This window comes from Sciurus vulgaris (genome assembly GCF_902686455.1).
Source record: "Sciurus vulgaris genome assembly, chromosome: 5".
Lineage (NCBI taxonomy): Eukaryota > Metazoa > Chordata > Mammalia > Rodentia > Sciuridae > Sciurus > Sciurus vulgaris.
The window spans coordinates 173,253,159-173,276,834 of NC_136465.1; the positions used below are offsets into that span (position 1 = coordinate 173,253,159).

The window sequence follows — 23,676 nt, forward strand, 5'->3', positions numbered from 1 at the left end:
TTATAAATTATATAAGTGGCAAACCACCATTATTCTTAACAACTTTTCCAAGAGTAAGCTAGCACTATTACTAAATATGCTCACAAAATGCATATATTTCAAGTCTCACCCTGTCCTCCCTACTAGTTCACTTGGGAGGACAACTACAATTGAAATAAAAACACTGTACAAACATAAGTTAAAAGGAAATACTGGGGCTGGGGCTTAGTGGAATAGCATAACAAAACACAGAACAGGGGTTTTGTCTGATTGAACTATGGAAGTTTTTCTTTCTTTTTTCAAATTTATTTTTAAATCAACAAAATGAATTGTATTTATCACAATACACATTATTCTTTGAAACACATACACATTATGGAATATTTATTTTCTTATAGATTGTAAATTCTCACTAAAATGCTTACGTTGCTTTTGTGATAAAAAAAAAAGAGAGATAGTTCTTGATCTATAATTCTTGATTTCCTGAAGTTCCCTACAGACTATAGCAAAGAATTTAAAAACCAACAAAATATCACACAGCCATAAAATTTTTAAACGGCAGTTAAAATTAAAAGACCATTAAAATCTATCTTCATGTAAGGCAACAGTGCTTAACCTAATTGCAGTTCTAGCTTACGTATTTCATAAATATAAATGGACTGGAAAAGGTTCAGATAAGAGTAATGAAGACAGGAGGTGACATTATGAAGAAATAAAGTTAAGAAGGAATTTCTACTCATTAAAAAAATGGAAGAAAACATGAATGAGACAAGTTCAACAGAAAAATATCAGGAATCAATATTCAAAGAGGTAGTATGGAAAAACATTGGGAAAAGGGTTTTTTCATGGGTTTGAGCAATTTTAGGAATTCAAAGCAAATGAATACTAAGAAAATCCAGAATCTAACCTTCAAAGAATTATTTTCCATCTTGACTATGATTTATCATTATTTAAATAATGTCTCTGTGTATGTTGGAAAGAAAATTATACAAGTAATTTAGCTGGCTCAGTATTCTCTTTGTCTTTGATCCTGAAAGAGCATGTATGCTTTCTTTAACAACTTCTGCAGCCTAAAAAATGTCCCTTTTATGAAATTTATGAACCCCTTGAAACCTGACCTCCTTCAGACAGCAGTCCTCAACACTTTTCCCCACCTTATCTATTTCCTCTCTTTTTATTTACAGACATTTATTATACTATTCTTTCTACATTTGAGTATGTTTGATAACATTCTTATAATATTTTGTTCAAAATAAGATTATTCCATAGAACAAAGACTTAGTAAAGCATAATATAAGGGTGCCTTAATCTCAACTTTAAGAAACAGACCAGAACACCGGCAAAAGAAAAAGGAGAATACTTTAGCATAAAATATACATACTGATTTATTTATCTAGCAAACAAACTTCTCTACTCATTTTGAAATGAGTAAAAGGAGAAAATCCCAGTAAACTGTGACAATCTATAAAACAAGCTCCAAAAATGTTGAGGGCTAGCCCTAGAGGATTAGACCCCTCCTACCAATTCCTTATTTACTGTAAAACTTATATCACATTTTAGTATTGTGAATTCATAATTTTATTGAACCCAAGACCAAACTTTGTTTTTCATCAAAGGATCACTAACCAATTTGTGGGCTGCAGTTCACATATGATCAGTAGCAGCCAGAACAAAAACAACATGGGGGCAGGGTCATCTCCCACAACCCATCTGTTCCCTCTCTTGTTGGCCTGATTCACCTCATCTTTCCTCCATACCACCCCACCCCATTTTGGGGCTGCATGCCTTCTGCCAGCACAGAGCAACATATGTAACCAGAAGCAACAGCACAAAATGTGTTAGGGAAATGGAAGAGCTCAAGCAGACAGCTGATAACTCTCAAATATAAGTACTAGACGACTAGCAGGATCCTTTATTATGACTCATGACAGGACTGGTTTCACGCAACCAAATGGTAGGGCTCTTCTGAAGGTGGAACAGTTTTTCTGAATATAAATTTTTCTGTATAAAGACTGTTTTAATCAATTAATGAACTTTCTTCTAACTGGGCAGCTGTTTACTTTTATTCAGATTTATTTTCAATAGAGTAGATAAATCACAAAAACTCTTAGTGTCTAAGCCGATGCTTTTTTATGAATATAGATAAATATATATGTATATAATTGATATGAAGGAATGTGAGAGCTGGATAAGTGTTTCCTGACAGTCTATTACATATACATTAGGTACCTACATCCCAAAGAAGATAGAACAAGTGTTTTGTTTCCAGTTCTTATAGGTATAGATGATGCAGCACTGAATATTATGGAAAACTGAAATCGTGATTAACTAACTGCTCTTACCTCTGTCACTACCACCCCCACCATCTTCAGATGTCTTTAAAACTACTCAGTACTTCTAAAAATGGCAAAGAAAAAGCCTTCCTGATTCCTCTTCATCTTGGAGATCATCTAAAAACAAGGAGTACATGAAACAGAAAAATAAATAATCCATCTCAAAACCATGGAAAGTAGGGCTGGGGTTGTAGTTCAGTGGTGGAGTGCTTGCCTCGCACATGTGAAGCAATGGGTTCAATTCTCAGCTCTACATAAAAATAAATAAATAAAATGAAGGTATGTGTTCATCTACAATTAAAAATTTAAAAACAAAACACTGAAGGCACATGGAAGAGTAATGCGGCAGACAAAAGAGGCTGCAAAGTCGGACACCTCCCCGTCCCAGTCTCTTCCTATCTCCTTGAATCTGAGCTGGCCTCTACCTTGACCAACAGAGTGTAGTGAAAAGAGATGCTATGTCAGTTTCCAGTCTAGAATTTAAGAGGATTGACAGTTTCTACCTTGGATTCCGGCACCCTTTGCCCCTTTTAAGAAGTTCCACTACCCTAACTACCTTTAGAAGAGGTCTCAAGATGACAGAGGAAGGGAAGGAGTCCAGTTGAGTACAGCCTTATAGATCCTTATAGATATCCTGACAGGTGTCAGGCATATGAGCAAAGTCACACAAGCCCAGTCACCTGCTGAATGCCAACAAGTGGTACCCAGTTCACATGTTGACCCAGATTAACATGTAAGGACAGAAGAATTTCCAAACTAAGTCCTGCCTAAATTTCTCATCCATAAAATTGTGATATATAATAAATGATTTCTCAGATTTCTCAAGAACAACACTGTAAATGCTTGGTGTGGCCCTAAGTAACTCAGCAAGACCCTGTCTCAAATAAAAAAAAATTAAAAAGGCTGGGAATATAGATCAGTGGTAAAGTGCACCTGAGTCCAATCCCTGGTACCAAAAAAACACCAAAAGGGAAAAAAAAAACCTACAATTGCTTACAAGCCTAGGAACTATCAATTAAATGTGAGGGCATTCCAAGTAATAAAAATTTTACCTCCCAAGTAACATTTTCAGAAAGTTTTCTGTACTACGTTCCACCAAAACCAGGGAATTAACAAAGATAAAAACACAAGAGAATCCAAGCGCAGAACTCCAACCTAGGAGAAAAAGAAACACAATTCCCAGAATGAAAGCTGTACAACCAGGGCAAAACTCAAAAGGCAGGCCAAGAAAGCAACAAGCACAAACCAGAGCAAAAACAAAAGGAGCTCTAGGAGGAAACCCTTCACAGTACTATGGCTAGGTGATTGACTTTTTGTTGGTGGTGGTGGCAGGGGGGACTGACTGAACCTGGCACACTTTATCATTGAGCCACATGCTCAGCTTTTTTGTAAATTTTGAGACAGGGTCTCCATGAATTACTGTGGCTGGTCTCAAACTTGCAATCCTCCTGCCTCAGCCTCCTGAGTCTCTGGGATTATAGGTATGAGCCATTGTGTCCAGTCAGGGTGCAATGGTTTGAATGTGTCACCCAAAAGCTCCTGTGTTGGCATCATAATTCCTGAATTCACATGATAATAGCATTTGGAAGTGGGACCTCCAGGGAGCAATTAGGATTAGAAGAGGTCAGGATGGTGGGGCCCCCATGATGGCAAGCATGATTTCCTAAGAGGAAGGGACCTGAAGTAGAGCTCTTGCTTTGTTTTGCCATGTGATGCCTTCCACCACATTTTGATGCAGCAAGAAGGCCTGCACCAGATGCTCATGCCATGCTCTCAGACTTCCCAGCTTTCAGAACTGTGAGCTACATAAACTAATATTAATATAAGTTATCCAGTTTCTAGTATTTTGTTATAGCAACAGAAAATAGACAAAGTCAAGGGATAAAAATCTGATAAATTACCTAAAAGGTTTAACCATGTTAGAAAATTGTGTTTGAGGGCTAAGGATGTAGCTCAGTGGTAGAGTGTGTACTTAGCATATACAAGGTCCTAGGTTCAATCCCTAGCATCACCAAAAAACAAAACAAAACCAAAATGATATTTAAGACTTGAGACCCTCAAAAAGTACAGATAGAATTACTGGCACTTTTAAAGGAAATTAAGTAAAAATTTTATTACAGGCAATTATCAACTCCAGAAAAACAAAAAAACTAAGAAAAGGAAAGGCAAATAAAACCATAATAGGCCATTATGCTAAGCAGTGAACAATATATATTTATAATAATGTCAACACTGAATTCAGATTTAACCAAAAGCTATAATACAACTTCTTTAAAAAGATGCCAAAGGGGATGAGACGACTAAATTTTCTTCTACTTTAACAGTCAGTATATAAGGTCTAGAATTGCTATTAAGAAACCAATGTAGTTGGGTACAGTGGTACACGCCTGGTACAGGTACATCCCAGGAACCCAAGGCAGGAGGATTGCAAGTTCAAAGTCAGCCTCAGCAATTTAGTGAGGCCCTAATCAACTTAGTAATACCCTATCTCAAAACAAAAAACAAAAAAGGCTGGGATGTGGCTCAATGGTTAAGCGCCCCAGGTTCAATTTCCAGTAACCCCACCCCCACAAAAAAAAGGGAAGGAAGGAAGGAGCCAATGTATACATAGATTTGGAAACATGGAAGAGAATACCAGAAGAGTTTTAAAGGTGACTGCCTCTAAGTAATAAGACTGGAGCAGGGGAGAGTCAGAGATATCCATACAGTTCTTAACTAAGTGGCAAACCAATGGCAATAGGAATCCTGATGCCATAAATTATGTGGTCTTTGAATACTTCAGGTTTTCAGTTCCTCCTCATTCTACTGGGAATCAAGTCCTTCAAGACTCTCCTCTTCCCACCAATAAAATGGATAACAGTAACCATACAACTCTACCTCTCCAATTACAACAGTACAAGGCCCTTCTCTACTGTTTCATCTCTTACCACTCCCCTTTACATACTCCAGCCACATATACCTGTTATGTTGTTCTGCCACTGCCCAGAGTTTGCCTCTTCTCCCCCACCCAACTATCCACCCCTTCAATAGGCTATGTCTCCACAGACCCTGGCTTGCTGCTATCCAGTGCTTGCTTACCTTTACTACTATAATGGTTACATGCCCCACTAGACAGTAAGTTCACTGAAGAAAGAGTTTTACTGTCTTTTGTCTCAAGTACCTAGAAACAACCCTTGAAATTGAATAGGGGCTCAATAAATATTTAAATTACTGACTATATTAACCTCACAGCAATCACATCATATATACAAAGCCAGCATAGTTACAGAACAAATAGGAAAGGGGGTTCTGTCACAAATAAACACAGAAATAAACCGAAGTTCAGAAAAGGCTTCCCAGGAAAGGCAGTAACAGTTGAGAACAGCTACTAGGGATGCAGAAGCAAGAGGATCAGTTTTGAAGCCAATCTGGGCAACTTAACATGACCCTGTCTCAAAACAAAAAATAAAAAGGACCGGGGATGTGGCTCAGTGGTAGAATATTCTTGAGTTCAATCCCCAGTACCAAATGAATGAACGAACAAACCAATGAATTCAATTAAATATAATCAAGGAAGAGATTTTCAGAATAGTACACAAAGACACACACACACACACACACACACACACACACACACACACACACATCTACCAGACATGGTGGCACAGGCCTCTAGTTCCAGCAACTTGAGAGGTAAAGGTGGGAGGATTTCTTTGAGCCCAGGAGTTCAATACCAGCCTGGGCAACACATGGAGACACCATTTCAAAAAAAAGTGGGTGCTGTATGAAAGGAGAGAAGGTTAGCACTCCCCTTGACAAGGATGGAAGAGGCCCTCGGGCCTGACAACACACATATGGTTAAGGCATTGCCACCTACTTCGTGGCATCTAACCACTGTTTTTCAGACTTAAAGTCAAGAATCACATGATTATTTCAATAGATGCAGAAAAAGCATTTGATAAAATACAGCACCCCTTCATGCTCAAAACACTAGAAAAAATAGGGATAGTGGGAACATTCCTTAACATTGTAAAGGCCATTTATGCTAAGCCCATGGCTAATATCATTCTAAATGGTGAAAAACTGAAAGCATTCCCCCTAAAAACTGGAACAAGGCAGGGATGCCCTCTTTCACCACTTCTATTCAACATCGTTCTTGAGACTCTGGCCAGAGCAATTAGACAAACCAAAGAAATTAAAGGGATACGAATTGGAAAAGAAGAACTCAAACTATCCCTGTTCGCTGATGACATGATTATATATTTAGAGGAACCTGGAAATTCCACCAGAAAACTCTTAGAACTCATAAGTGAATTTAGTAAAGCAGCAGGTTACAAGATCAATGCTCATAAATCCAATGCATTTTTATACATAAGTGATGAATCTTCAGAAAGAGAAATTAGGAAAACTACCCCATTCACAATAGCCTCGAAAAAAATAAAATACTTGGGAATCAATCTCACAAAAGAGGTGAAAGACCTCTACAATGAGAACTATACAACACTAAAGAAAGAAATTAAAGAACACTTTAGAAGATGGAAAGATCTTCCATGTTCTTGGATAGGAAGAATTAATATTGTCAAAATGGCCATACTACCTAAAGTGCTATACAAATTCAACGCAATTCCAATTAAAATCCCAATGACGTACCTTACAGAAATAGAGCAAGCAATTATGAAATTCATCTGGAAGAATAAGAAACCCAGAATAGCTAAAGCAATCCTTAGCAGGAAGAGTGAAACAGGGGGTATTGCAATACCAGATCTTCAACTCTACTACAAAGCAATAGTAACAAAAACGGCATGGTATTGGTACCAAAATAGAAAGGTAGATCAATGGTACAGAATAGAGGACACGGACACAAACACAAATAAATACAATTTTCTCATACTAGACAAAGGGGCCAAAAATATGCAATGGAGAAAAGATAGCCTCTTCAACAAATGGTGCTGGGAGAATTGGAAATCCATATGCAACAAGAATGAAACTGAAACCCATATCTCTCACCATGCACAAACTAACTCAAAATGGATTAGAACCTTGGAATCAGACCAAGACTCTGCAGATTATAGAAGAAAAAGTAGGTCCACATCTTCAACATGTCAGCTTAGGACCAGACTTCCTTAACAGGACTCCCATAGCACAAGAAATAAAAGCAAGAATCAGTAACTGGGATAGATTCAAACTAAAAAGCTTTCTCTCAGCAAAGGAAACTATCAGCAATGCAAAGAAAGAGCCTACAGAGTGGGAGAATATCTTTGCCAATCATACTTCAGATAGAGCACTAATCTCCAGAATCTATAAAGAACTCAAAAAACTCTACTCCAAGAATTCAAATAATCTAGTCGACAAATGGGCTAAGGAAATGAATAGACACTTCACAGAAGAAGATCTACAAGCAATCAACAAACATACATATGGAAAAATGTTCAACATCTCTAGTAATAAGAGAAATGCAAATCAAAACCACCCTAAGATTCCATCTCACCCCAATTAGAATGGCGATTATCAAGAATACGAGCAACAACAGGTGTTGGAGAGGATGTGGGGAGAAAGGTACACTCATACATTGCTGGTGGGGCTGCAAATTAGTGCAGCCACTATGGAAAGCAGTGTGGAGATTCCTTAGAAAACTTGGAATGGACCCTCCATTTGACCCAGCTATCCCACTCCTTGGCCTATACCCAAAGGACTTAAAATCAGCATACTACAGAGATACAGCCACATCAATGTTCATAGCTGCTCAATTCACAATAGCCAGACTCTGGAACCAACCTAGATGCCCTTCAATTGATGAGTGGATAAAGAAACTGTGGTATATATATACAATGGAATATTACTCAGCCATAAAGAATGATAAAATTATGGCATTTGCAGGCAAATGGATGAAATTGGAGAATATCATGCTAAGTGAGATAAGCCAATCTCAAAAAGCCAAAGGACGAATGATATCGCTAATAGGTGGATGATGACACATAATGGGGGGAGGGAGGGGTTAGTGTTAGGGTTAGAATTAGGGATAGGGAGGGGGGCAAGTATGGAGGAAGGAAGCACTGTATAGAGGGAAAAGAGGGGTGGGAGGGGTGGGGGGAAGGGAAAAAATAACAGAATGAATCAAACAACATTACTCTATGTAAATTTATGAATACACAAATGGTATGCCTTTACGCCATGTACAGAGAAACAACATGTATCCCATTTGTTTACAATAAAATAAAATAAATTAATTAATTAAAAAAAAAAAGAAGGGGGGCAGGCTAAACAATATTGATGTATTTTTCATTCATTCTTTCAATGAATATTTAGTGAGTACCCATAACGGGCTGGCTACATTCTGGGTGCTAGTGTTTACAGTAAATAAAACACAACTCTTGCCCTTAGTAAGGTTATATTCTTCCAGGGAACAGAAACAGATGAACAAAAACAGATGTGAGAAAATGCAGGGTTATATTCTGAAGGACAATATAGTTTGGCAAAAGTTATATGGGCTATGCTTAGAAGAGAAAGTTGAGTCTAACTGTAGAAAGTGATAGGATCAAACTATTTTGGAAAATTAATATGGCAGTGAAATACATGTTGGATAGTAAACAAGGAACGGTGGTAGGGAAAGATATTCACTAGGCAAAGTATATAACTGTGTTGAGATCTTGAATTTGGGCAGTTAATGTAGAACAAAGGGAACCACAACACTCCCTAACCCAAAACACAACAGGAACTCAGGGCTGGGATGTAGATCAGTGGGAAAACACTTGCCTAGCAAACACAGGCCCTGGGTTACATCCCCAGAGTGCATGCAAACATGCACACATGAACTCAAGTCTTTACTGCATTAATATTGAATGAATGAGCTGGGCAAGGTGGTGCCTGCCTGTAATTCCAGTGGCTCAGGAGGCCGAGGCAGGAGGAAATGCTAGCCTCAGCAAAAGCAAGGCGCTAAGCAACTCAGTGAGACCCTGTCTCTGAATAAAAATACAAAATAGAGTTGGGGATGTGGCTTAGTGGTCATGTGCCCCTGAGTTCAATCCCCAGTTACCCTCCCCTCCCCCCCATACATACAAAAAAAACTACTGAATGAATGAGCAGGATTTATGAGAGAAGATATGTGTTTGCTTGTGGGAGATAAAGGAGAGGGAGGTATCAAAGATGACTCCAAGAATTTAAACTAGAATAAATGCAAGAACGGTATTCTGCTAAAAGAAACAAGGAAAAGGGGGGATTTTATCTAAGGGGATAATGAATCTGATTTTGTACGTCTGGTCCAGGAGCCAAAGCTGAATAATGGAAACATCTTTTGGGTTTCTTTTAAGTACCAGAGAAGGAAAATATGGAAATGAAGGTAGATTGAGAGAAATAATAAAGAATACAAGAACAGGAAGAGAATAATGGGGAAAAAGTAGGGAGAGTATGAGAATCATGTATAGATAGGTAGAGGGATAAAGGAATGACAAATTGCATCAAACCTGCCTCACTTGAAAACTCAGAAATGCCCAGTCTCAGATCACCTACTTTGGATCTTGGACCATGCCTCTGATTCCTAAAATTATCATATACAGCTAAGTATCTAATTACATATCAGTACTTTCTACTCACACTATTTTAGAAGCTCGATAAAGCTGTAACTTTATAATGCTGAGGGGCAACCAGCTGTTCCCAAACTTAAAGACACAAGTAAGCTTAAGGGCTTACATAAGGGCACATGAACTCACCAGGTGGAAGTAGCAGAAATAAATAAAAACAGAAGAGAAGTAAAATGTGTATTCAACCCCCAGGCTCAACCCCTTTTCTACTGACTATCTCTCTATACCATTTACAACAAACCCCTGCCAGATATCCACAGGCAGGGCATAAGCTAAAGGTGTTAGGCACACACCACAATATCTTCCCTTATCTGAGCAACACAGACTGCCCTTCAGTTTTATGGCACCTAAAGAAGGGGTAGACCTGACTCTACTTAATGCACTCAACAAACAGATATTAATCAGTACCGGTCTAGGCACTGGGAGTTTACATTACAGTGGAAGAGACATAAAAATATAAATAAATAAATATACAAAGTAAGATGATTTCAGATTACAAGTGTTAAATACCAGAGGAATAGGTGGCTAATTCAGATTAAATGGTCAAGGAAGGTCTCATCCAGGAGTTAATATCTGAGTTGAGGTTAGAAGAACTGTCAATACTCAATGAACACTTATTAATAAGGGAGGCACTTTATGTGTATGTATTCAATCTTCACAACACGGAGGCATTTATTTATATTATCCAATTTTTTTTATAGTTGCAGAGATTAAATAACTTGAACCTGGACAATCAGGCTTCAGAACTCATGCCTCTAACAACCACAATTTGACTTTGCCCGAATTTGACAAGAAACAGCCAGTCATGCAGAAGGAACAGCATATGCAAGTTCAAAGGCAATGAGGTAGGATGAGCACAGCGTCCTGAAGGAACTGAAGAACTAGTATGGTCAGAGAGGAGAGACAAACAAGTAGATGCCCCTGGAAGGTTTTAAGAGTTCTATGATCTGATTTCCTTTTAAAAAAAATCACTTTGGCAGGTATGTAGAGAGCGGACTGTACCTCTACAAGCTGTTTACTTTAGCCTATTTCTGACTTTGAATTTGATCTAATTTACTATGCTGCCTGGCCTCAAATAACAATGCAATGTTATTTTAAATAAAACATTATGATGTGTGATCTGTATCTCAATACATCACATCACTAAGTTGGGTTATATAACTTTGAGTTAAGTCACTCTGAATAAAAACTATTACTATGTGTCTTGTTATCATAAAGAATCTTATGTGAAGATATTCTAATAAATACAGAAAAATTAACTACAATTGTAGAATTTTGTTGCAAACATTTAACAAGTTTCACATATTGCCTTAAACCATCCCTTTGCCCCCCAAAAAGGTTGCTTGAAATTTAAAGCACTAATTTTGAAAAGATGACTTCATTACATTCTTTGAGCTTTACTCATGCAAATAAATTAATGATAGGCTATCCTGCTGGGCACAGTGGCACACACCTATAATTCCAGTGGCTCAGGAGGCTGAGGCAGGAGGATCACAGGTTCAAAGCCAGCCTCAGCAACTAAGCAAGGTCCTAAGCAACTCAGTGAGATCCTGTCTCAAAATAAAACAGAAAAAGGCTGGAGATGTAGCTCAATAGCTGAGTACTCCTATATTCAATCCTCAGTACCAAAAAAAAGACAGGCTATGCTCATGATTCCTAATCCATCTTCTATGGTGTCCAAATGTGCTCCAATTTTTAAATGTGGAATTCTGTTTTTAAATGTGGATATTTATAAGTTCATATGCCATGTATAAAAGACCTAAATATATTTAAATACAATCTGAATATATTTTGTGTATTCCCCTCCAAAATCACATAATCCATTATGAATAATTTTCAGGATAAGAACTCTTCAGTCACTTCTACTCTTAAACCATGTCACTATACACTAATAAACTAGGACAACTTGAAATGTGGCCAGTCACAGAAAATCTGTGATACAGAATAACTGCCATAGTGATAACTGTTTAAGTATGAATAGCATGAAAAAAATTATTTTTTAACATTAACTTTGGGGAAAAAAACCTGTTGAGACAAACCTCACCCAGAATGAAGACAGGCAGAGTTGGAGGAAAGGAAGATGATCACAGTGCTGGGCTTTGTTTCTACACTATAGTGGAGTGTTTGAAGAGAAGCCCAACTTCCCAGTGCTGGCAGCCTCATATCTTTAGGTTTCACAATGAATTTTCTTGCCGGTGTGACAAGAACATGCTCCTACTTCACAAAAGAAACCATTTTTCCTAAATTCTTGATCAAACATTTGTAAACCCCAGGAATAAACTATCTTGCTATAAAAAGAAAATAAGAAACGGTCACAGTTTTGGAGAAGCATCCAAATACAACGTAAGTACAGAGAGCAGTGTCTATTTAAGGCTGCAGTGTCTATGGGTCCCCAAAAGAGGCTGACCCTGCAGCTCCTGTGCACCTACTGGTGCCACACTGAGCATGTCTAGGTACAAAGGACACAGTGATGACAGGATTGCAGCATTAGACCTAAGACACTAAGGCAGTGACCAATGTTCATGAATTATTCTTCTGATTATACTTTAATTATAAAAACCACACTAATCTACTCTGGTAAGATCAGTTACATAAAAAAGTAATGGCTCTTCAAGTTACCTTCACGAATTAAATACAGAATTTGTGGTTTAAAATGCCTTTTCATTTTCTCATGGTTATTAAAGTATTCATCAACAAAGAACCTCTGAAAATATAATGAGCCTTGACAATTCAAACAAAAATAGCTCCTAAGTCATGGATCAGTATTCTTCCCTCTGACAGTTTCTTGCTTCAAATAGTATTACTCTTACTCCATTAATATTCTGAAAAGGGTGCTGAGAATTTCTGATGGAGTAAAATGTAACAGATATTCTTATATAATTTTAAACTCTGCACAATTGAAACAAAGAGGAAAAACATGGCAGAGGTGAAGATGTTCATTTCCAAACCAAAAAAAGAAAAATACAATCATGCCCCACATAACACTACTTTGGTCAACAACAGACTATATGTGATAGTAGTCCCACAGGATCATAATGCCTGGGGTTGGGGCTGTACCTCAGTGGCTGAGTGCTTGCCTAGCATGTGTAAGGCACTGAGTTCAATCCTTAACACCACATAAAAATGAATAAATAAAATAAAGGTTTTGTGTCCATCTGTAACTAAAAACTATTTTTTAAAAGAAGATCACGGGCTGGGAATATAGCTCAGTTGGTAGAGTGCTTGCCTTGTAAGCACGTGGCCCTGGGTTCAATCCCCAGCACCGCAAAAAAAAAGATCACAATGCCTAGTCAAAGTCATCTTAGTTTTTACAAGTGCACTCCATGATATGGATGACAATGAAATCGCCTAACACATTTCTGAGACGTATAACCACCATTAACCACAGTGTGTCTGCAAAACAAAAAAAGGATTCTCTAGGGCTGGAGATGTGGCTCAGTGGTAGAGCACTTGCTTAACAAGCACAAGGCCCTGGATTCCATCCCCGGTACCACTTAAAAAAAAGAAAAAAGTGCTCTCCACAGCACTGCAAAATTTTCCATAGTACAACTACATCTAAGAACAATTATTGTAAAAACTCATTAAATGACCTAGCAAGCCAGTTCACAATCAGGGCTATACATTTTGAAGTCATCTGCATAGGCAAGAGAATGGTATAGATAACCAAAAACAAACAAACAAACAAAAACAAAAAAATGCACACCAGCAGCATGAAAATCTTCAAATATTTTGTTGAGAATATACATATATCTTAAAATGGAAAGGTTCCAAATGGATTAAGGAAAAGGAAATGCACTGAAGATCCACATCTAAAAGAAAAGAACCTTCTGAATTTAGTAACTCAAGATGTCTTAGACTGTACACACACAAAAAAACAGCCCAATGGTACAGTGTTTGCCTAGCATGTGTAAGGCCCTGGGTTCAAGTCCCAGTACAGAAAAAAAAAAAAAAAAAATGCATAGCAGGAACTACTGATAAGAAGCAGAAAATGGGGCTGAAGGTATGCATGGCTCAGTGGTACAGCACATGCCTAGCCCTGGGTTCAAACTCCAGCACCACCGCCCAAAAAAAACAAGGCAGCAGCAGCAACAAGAAGTAAAACATCGCCACCTAGTTTTTTGCATCAGGCACTGGAGGCTGCTGCATAATGTCTACTCTCCCCTTCTTAGCATCAGAGCATCTAAGTTTAAGCTAAGTGCATGCCAGAATGAACACTGTATTCCCCAGCCTTTCTTTCAGTGAGGTGTGGCCATGCAAATGAGTTGAATCCAAGGAACAGGAATAAAAATATTAGGTGTGATTTCCAGGAAATGTGCTTAAAGAAACCAGGTACAGGGGGGGCTGGGGCTGTAGCTCAATGGCAGAGCACTTGCCTAGCCTGTGTGAGGCACTGGGTTCCATCCTTAGTACCACATAAAAACAGACACATAAAATAAGGGCATTCTGTCCATCTACAACCACAAAAAAATTTTTTTAAAAAGAAACCGGCACATTATTGTTTTGTAGATGAGGCAGCTGGAGTAAAAGCAGCAATCTTAAATTATGAGGAAAAAGTCATAAAACTAGCAAAACACTTTTTGTTGAAACTAGCAAGGCAACAAAAAGAGAAAGAAACTGATTCCTTAACACTCTGGAGTACCACACCACCCTGGGTTATCAATTTCTTTTATATATGAGAAAACTGAACTTATGTTGTTTTTTTTTGGCAGGCGGGGTACTGAGGATTGAACTCAGGGGCACTCTACCACTGAGCCACAAACCTTTTGTATTTTATTTAGAGACAGGGTCTCATTGAGTTGCTTAGTACCTCACTTTTGCTGAAGTTGGCTTTGAACTTGAGATCCTCCTGTCTCAGCCTCCTGAGTTGCTGGGATTGCAGGCATGCACCACCATGCCTGGCTGAACTTACTTTATGTTTAAAATCATTATTATTTTACTTTTTAGGGGCATAAACTGTTGGGAAATATCCTAATAGAATTTGGTAGCAGGACACTTCATGAGAAAGAACAAAACACATGACACTAGCCTAACAGTAAAGCTGTGAGTAGTGAACACTCAAGACTCTGAAGCTGAAAGTAGCCACATTGTTACACAATGGCAAAACACTGGTTAAAGCACTGTGAGATTATCTTGGAATGCTAAGATTTTAAGGGAAATAGAAAGAAAAGATTCAGCATGTTGTATACGATGGATACTTGCAACTTTCAACAAAACCATTCCAGAGAGGTGTAACTTAGACAAGTGCTAGCGAGTGAGTAAACAGAAAAATAAGGAATGCAGTTTTGCTGAAGAAGATATACTAGTAAAGCACCCCTGGGTTAAAACCCCAGTAACTGCCCCCCACCACCACCACCAAAAGAAGGTGACTTCTTCCTGTGGCCTGCAACCTAAGTTGACAACAAGCCTCTTACCTCAAGCTGGGCATGGTGGCACACTCCTGTAATTCCAACAACTTGAGAGACTAAGGCAGGAGGACTGCAAAATGGAGGACAGTCTCAGTGATGAGCAAGGCCCTAAGCAACTTAGTGAGGTCTTGTCTCAAAATAAAATCAAAATGCGCTGGGAATATGGCTCAATGGTACAGGGACCTCTGAGTTCCATCCCCCAGTACCAAATAAATACATACATACATATACACACATATATATCCAATGTCCTCCGCAAAGGCAGGGAAGGTTAGGATTGCCTTCTCACAGAAGCCCATTGTTTCAGGTGGCCTCACAGTAACTGTCATTAAGTTAAGGTGGGGCAGAAGATGAGCAAGGCACAGAGGTAAGTATGTAAAAGACCTGAGTCCTAAGGTTTAAAAACAATGTTGAATACAGGAGTTTATTAGTTTATGGACAGAAAGCCTTCAAATATCCTACACAGTGGCATTTAGTAATGGCTTCAGGCCAGCAACTTTTCTGTTACTAATTCTCCCCTTTCCTGAATGATAATAACCTTTTCTCATTACTGTCCTATTTCTATTACACTTACGTACACTAACAGTATGGGGAGCAGTTACCTTGTCTTCTAGTTTATAGACCCTGAAGCACATCTGACAGAGAAGACTGCACATTACCCAGACATCCTGAACTTACAGCTGCATGCAATAATCAAACAAAACATTGGGCTAGTTCACCTTGGAGATGAGTGTGTGTGTGTTAAGAAGAGTAGGCAGGCATGTTAAAATAACTGAAGGGATAGACTATAGTAAAAAAGCAGAACTCTATACCACAAATCCCTTCTCTGTCTTCCTTAGTAATAAAAGACTCAGGGAAAGGGTAACCTAGCTTCCTTGATTACTATAATTTCCAGCCTTTCTTGAAATTAGGTACAATTATATGATAACACTCTGACCAATGGTCTCTAAGACCAAGGCATATGAGATTTCTAGGAAGTACAGTTGAGGGCATGAGCATCTTTCTTCCATCTTTCTTTCTTCCTGCTGGCTAGCATACAGGCTGCATATTGGAGCTCGGGCAGCCACTGCAGTTTAGAAGGTGGAAAGTGCATGCTGATAACAGTGATGACAATGACAACCATCCCTGAGGAAGCCCAAACTTTGGATTTACTAGGCAAGGATTTTAAATCAGTTGTTTCAAATATCTTCAAAGAGCTAAAAGTAGGGGCTGGGGAGATATCTCAGTTGGTAGAGTGCTCACCTCGCAAGCACAAGGCCCTGGGTTCAATCCCCAGCACCACAAAAAAAAAAAAAAAAAAAAAAAAAAAGAGCTAAAAGTAATCATGTCAAAAAAAAAAAATAGAAAGAATGAGAATGATGTCTCACCAAATAAAGACTATTAATAAGAATTCAAAAATTATAGAAAAGAACCAAACAGAAATTCTGGAGTTGAAAAGCTCAATAACTGAAATTAAAATACCCTGCAGGGGTTCAGGCAGATTTAGGCAGACATGAAAAAAAAAGAAAAAAAAAAAAAAAAAAGAATCAGTGAACTTGAAGATAGAGCAACTGAAATAATCGATCTGAAGTAAAAAGAATAAAGAGAAATGATGGTGTTCCTCAGAGACCCATAGGACACTACGAGGCATACTGATATGAGCCATGAAATCCCAGGGCAGGAGAGAAGGAATACTTGAAGAAATAATGGCTGAAACATACCCATCTTAAAGAATAACATTAATCCATACTTTCAAGAATTTTGAGTAGGACTAACTAAAAGAGATTCACACCCACACATCATAATCAAACTACAGAAAGAGAAAATCTTAAAAACAACAAGATAAAAAAGCAATTCACTGCCAGGCGCAGTCCCACTGGCTCAGGAAGCTGAGACAGGAGGATCTAGAGTTCAAAGTCAGCCTCAGCAACTTAGCTGAACAACTAAGGCCCTGAACAACACAGTGAGACTCTGTATCTAAATAAAATACAAAATAGGGCTGGGGATGAGGCTCAGCAGTCTAGAGCCCCTGAGTTCAATCCCCAGTACCAAAAAAAAGCAACTCATAATGCATAAGGGATCAGAACCAGGAAGCCAGAAAGAAATGAAATGATATACTTGAAGTCCTGAAGGGGGTGGTGGGAGGGAAACCAAGGATCCTATCAAAACTACCTTTCAACACTGAAGGAAAAATTAAGACATTCCCAGAAAAACAAAATTGAGAGAGTTTTTTGCTAGCAAATCTGACCTATAAGAAATACTAAAAGGAGACCTTCAGGTTGAAATGAAAACAAACTCAAATACACACAAAAAATAAAGATCACTGATACTGATCACTAATAACTATACAGGTAAATACAAAAGACAGCACGAATACATTTTTGTTTCTCTTTTTTCTACTAACAGACAAATGCAAAAAGCAAGGAACATAAATCCGTACTGATGAGCACACAATGAATAAAAATGAAATTGTGACAATAGCAGCACAAGGCAGTAGGGAAAAGAACCACACAGAAGCAGAGATGTATACTACTGAAACTAAATTGGCATTAACCCCAATGAGAGTGTGGGGTTAATCACAGAGTTCCACTTCCCAGACGTCAGCAAGAGGACTCCACAAACACACTCCCCAGGAAAACAAGTAATGCTGGTGAAAACTGTTGGGGGGAAAAAACTATTTAAAATCTCTACAAATGGTCAAGTACTTAATCTATTAAAACTCAGTAACAGCCGGAGTCTGCAGCATTTGAGCTGAGAATTACTCCTCCTGGCCTACTTATCCTTGGCCTACAGGAAAACACCCTTCTAGGCAGGTGGGTGTGGCCAGAAGAGGGAATTCCTCCTCTTCTCACCTCCAGAGCAAACACCAGAAGGAGCAGGTCATCACACTTATCATCTACAACTTCAAGTTGAGGAGGTTCAATTCCTGGTGACTAGGACCAGGAGATCAGCGGCTTCCTTTCTCCAACCAGTCGCTACCTTAATACAGAGACTATCCAAGGATCAAGAGTCCAAGAACACTGAGGCCCCGGTCACACTCTCCCCAGCTCTCTCTTCAGGCAAAAGTTCCACACCATAGGAGGCAAACCAAAAAGACCAAAAGCTACCCCTCTGATCAATGTCCAACAGTAATGACTAAGAAACATGTCCAGGGGCAGAGGTTGTCCATAAGACAAGAAAGCTCCAAAGGTCTTCCCAAAGGAACTGATTTTTTTTGAAACAAGACTGTGGGGATATTCCAGTCTAAAAGCACCTTGAAAAACAGTTCCTCTTAGTTAAAAGTAACAAATTAAATCATAGGGTTTACCAATGAGAACCAGAGAGGGGCAGCTGGGCTCAGAACTAACCTCAAAGACCAAACTAAAAAAACTAACCCAACCCAAATTTAATTATCATACTGATGAACAATTTATGCCAAGACAATTCAGTGAGGAAATAACAGTCTCATCAACAAAGAACTGTTTTTCACAAAATGTACAAGAACTGGACATCTATCTACTTTTCAAGAAAAGGTGTTAAGACAACAATTTCCATATGAAAAGAATGAAGTTAGACCTCCCACTTCACACCATAAACAAACATTAACACAAAGTGGATTGAAGATCTAAGTGTAAGGAGTTGAAACTCTAAAATTCTTACAAGAAAACATGGACAGTCTTCAATACCTTCATTAGCAAGTTTCCTAGATATGACAGAGCATAAATACCCCCCAAAATAGATCAATTATACTTCCATCAAAATTCAAGTTTTGTGCATCACAGGATACTATCAAAAAGTGGGGGAAGGGTTGGAGCTGTAGCTCAATGGTAGAGTACTTGCCTCCCACAAGCAAGGTACTGGGTTCAATTCTCAACACCACATAAAAATAAATAAGTATTTTTAAAAAAGAAGTGGGGAGAAACAGAAACATAGAATGGGAGATGTTATGGTTTGGATATGAGGTGTCCCCCAAAAGCTCATGTGTGAGAAATGCAAGAAAGTTCAGAGGAGAAATGCTTGGGTTAGGAGAGTAACCTGATTAATCAGTGAATTAATCCCTGATGGGATTAACTGCCTGGTAACTAAAGTGGCAGAACATGGCTGGAGGAGATTGGAATTGGGGCGTGGCTTTGGGGTATATACTTTGTATCTGGAGAGTGGAGACTCTCTCTCTGCTTCCTGATGATACAAGTTGCTTCCCTCTGCCACACTGTCCCACCATGATGTTCTGTCTCACCTCAAGACCCAAGGAATGGAACTGGCCTTCTATGGACTAAGACATCTGAAACCATGAGCCCTCAAATAAACATCTCCTCCTCTATAATTGTGCTGGTCAGATCCTTTAGTCACAGCAGCGAAAAAGCTGACTAAAACAGAAATCAGTACCAAGAAGTGGGGTCATTGCTATGACTAACCTGGCCACATGGTTCTGAAGTTTTCTGGAATTAGTGGGAGAAATTTTGAGATGTTTAGCAGTGCAATCTGGAAATGCTTTAGATTGTTGTAAGCAGAGATTAATGGCCAATTCTGGTGCTCAGAAGACCAGAATGGTGATAGGACTGTGATCAGTGAAGCCCTGCCTCAAGAGGGCTCAGAAAAGGAGGACTCTATTGGAATTTGGAGTAGAGGCTGTTAGCACAAAAAGATCAGGCAAGGCACAAACTTCATGAGTCATCTCAGCTGTTTATTCAGGGGGATGAAATGGCAGCGGTGAACCCATTTTCCTGGTGGAAAATAAGCCACTGAACAAAGAAAGGGTCTGGGTTTATATAGGTTATTTTGAGGGGTGGTCTAATGAACACATCAGTTTCCTTAGGCACTTGGGAAGTTGAGCTTTTTTTGGTCAAGGTCTGTGGGCAGTGTGTGAAGAGGATTTACTTTGGAGGAAATGAATGCCTCTTAAGAGACTGTCTCTTTTAAGGATGATAAAACACCTCCTCTCTGCCTGCAGCCAGCATCTAGAAAACATTTGTCTTGGGAGATGAAAGTTGTCAATGCATGGCCTTCATTTTTACTCCCTTTTTCTAGGCCTCATTATCTTGGGGATTTCTCATTCTCCATATCCATTAGAAGTCATTCGTGTTATATTCTGACAGAGAAGTTGTCTGAATTTTGCCCATGTCCTGAGACTTTCTGTGAGGCTGATTTTAGAAGTGATGGACTTCTTAATCTGGTGGAAGAAATGTCTAGGCAGCACAGCATTCAGGCAGTGGCATGGATATTGCTGGTGGCTTTTAGCCAAGTTTATTGTGATAATCAGGAGCATAAACCAGAGCAGAAAGATTTGGGAAAAGTGAACTTGAAAGGTTGGAGTAAAACTGGGCTACTGCCACTACAGAAATGCTAAAGACTTTGCCTAGGGACAATAAGAAAGATGACTTGAGGGCATCTCAAGAGCTGGCAATACCACACCCATCTCAAGCTCAAGGAAATAAAGGTAAAAATTCTCTTGGGAAGAGACCAGTGGGATACCCCTCTTGCACCATGGGGCCTAGGAAGTTTTTTCAACATGCTCAGCTACCTAGACACTCAAGGCTGCTGCAGCCAGGGTCCCTGGAAGCTTGGCTACTGCTCTAGATGATGACAGACCTTGGCATCAACCATGTGGTGCTGGTTCTACAGGAATGCAGGATGCTGGAGTTAGGGGGTCATGGAGGCTTCCATCAAGATTTCAAAGGAAGGCCTGGGAAGACAGGCAGACTGCAGCAGGGTCAGAGTCCCTGCAGGCACCCCCAGAGAAGTCCAAGTATGGAGATGTGAGGAGGAAGCTAAAGCTGCTGTGGAGACTCCTGAGATTAAGAGATGCCAGTAACCTGGGCCATCATTCTAGGAAAGCTGCAGGAATTGAGCACAGACAAGCCAACAGAAAGACCACTTGGGCTACAACCAACGAGGCCACAGGGGCAGAGCTACACAAGCCCTTTGGGAGAACATCACGATGCTATGTGCCCCAAATGCTGGACATGGAGCTACAGGAGTTGTTTGTCCAGCTGGATTTCAGTCTTCTGAAATCTTTCTATGCCCTTATTTTTATAAATGGAAATGTTTACTCAGTACCTTTATATGTTAGATATTTGTAAATTGCTTCTAATTTTATAGGAGCTCATAATGCAAGATTGCCTTGAACCTCAAAGACTTTGAACTTTGAGCAATCTCGGAACTGTTGAGACTATGGAGACTCTTGGAAATGGACTAAATGTATTTTGCATTGTCAGATGAGTATGAGCTTTTGGGGGCCAGGAGCAGAATACCATGATCTGGATATGAGGTGTGTCCCCCAAAAACTCACATGTAAGACAATGCAAGAAGGTTCAGAGGAGAAACAATTGGGTTGTAAGAGTCTTAACCCAATCAGTGATTTTATCCCATAGGGATTAACTGAGTGGTAACTGAAATGGTAGGGTATGGCTGGAGGAGGTGGGAACTGGGTGTGGCTTTGAGCTCTCCCCCCCCACGTCCCCCCTCCCCTTCCTGATCACTGGGATGTAAACTGCTTCCCTCTACCACCCTCTCCCACCATGATGTTCAGTTTCACTTTGAGTTCTGAGGAATGAAGCCTGCTTTCTATGGACTAAGCCCTCTGAAACCGTGAGCCCTCAAATAAACCGTTCCTCCTTTATGGTTGTGCTGTTCAAGTCATTTAGTCACAGCAGCAAAACAGCTGACTAAAACAGGAGACTAAATATATGATTTATAAATCATATTATCTGATAAGGGATTATATTCCTGAATATATAAAGAACTCTTACAATTTAACAATAAAAAGACAAATAATCCAATTTTAAAATGGGTTTGAATTTGAATAGACTTCTTTAAAGAAAACATACAAATGGCCAATAAACACATCAAAAGATGCTCAACATCGTTAGTCACTAGGGAATATTAAACAAAGCCATAACGAGATACCGTTTCACACCCAGTACGACTGCTAAACCAAAAAGTCAAGTTATAACAAGTGCTGGTGAGGATATGGAAAAATCAGAGCCCACATATTACATAAGTCCATTCACATTAAAGTTTAACATGGGGAAATCTATAGAGATAGAAAGTAGATTAGTGGCCCTTTATCTAGGGGAAGTGGGTGTGAATGGGAGGTTGGGGCAAAAGTTAAATTTTATAGTCTCCCTTTGAAGTGATTAAAATAATCTATAATATCTATAATAACTAATAAAATCTATAATAGATTAAAATAATCTATAATATCTATAATAAATAAATAAAATCTATAATAAATAGATTTATAGTCTCCCTTTGAAGTGTTCTAAAATAAACTGTGGTAATGGTTGTACATATCTGTGAATATATTTACAAACAACTAAAACCACTAAATTGTACATTTGAGTGAGTGAACTGTATGATTTGTGAATTTTACTCTCAAAGTTTTTATTAAAGGAATTAAGTAGTTATACTTGCTATGACATCGAAGAACCGTGAAAGCATTATGCTAAGTGAAAAAGCCAGACACAAGACCACGTACTTCATTAGTACATTTATATAATACATCCAAAATAAGCAAAGTCACAGACATAAAGTAGGTTAGTGGCTATTTGGTGCTAGGAGAAGGCAAGACAGGAAGTAATTGCCGATGGGCACAGAGATTCTCTTTGAGGTGATGAAAATATTCTGGAATTAAACAGTGATGATAGTTGGACAACTCTGAGAATATACTAAAAACCAATGAACTGTGCACTTTCAAAAGGTAAATTTTAGGATATATGACTTATGTCTCGATAAAAGAATGATGTGAACTAGAAGTCCAGATTTAATAAAACAAACATTTTTACTGCCGCTCTGTTATGGTTTCAATCTGGAACATCCCCCAGGAAGGTCAAGTTTTGAAAGCAATGCAGCGAGGTTCAGTGGTGGAAATTTTAGGCAATGAAAAAGACTCTAACCTCATCAGTGGATAATCCACTTGCTCAATTCATTGTTAGCTGAATGGACTACTGGGTGTTAACTGTAGGCAGGTGAGGTGAGCCTAGAGGAAGTAACTCACTGGGGACTAGGGCCTTGGGCTACAGTGCTCCCTGGCCCCTTCATCTCTCTCTGCTTCTTGGCTGCTATGAGCAGCTACCTTCCTTCATGCCCTTCCACCTTGATGTTGTGCCTTACCTCAGGCCCAGAGCAATGGGGTCAGCTGACCATGGACTGAGACCTCTGAAACCATAACTCAAAATGAACTTTTCTTCTGTAAGTTGTTCTCATCAGGTATTTTGGTCACAGCCACAAAAATCTGACATATGTATATGTATATAGATATGTATCATATCTATAATGCAACTATTTTTTTTTTCTTATGAGTGTATGGTGGCAAAATATATAATGACTATGAATATAGTTTGATGCTGCTCCCTTATCCTTAATTTGTACTAAGGTACCAGCAGTCTTACCCATCATGGCTTTTGCACCATCAGTGAAATGACATCTTAGTACCATTATTAAAAA

The 23,676-nt window shown here is 38.9% G+C and overlaps 1 protein-coding gene across 1 annotated transcript in view; it reads right to left on the reverse strand.

The window, feature by feature from the left end:
- Nucleotides 1–23,676, reverse strand: part of MRTFA (myocardin related transcription factor A) — a 181,037-nt gene that overhangs the window by 95,924 nt on the left and 61,437 nt on the right.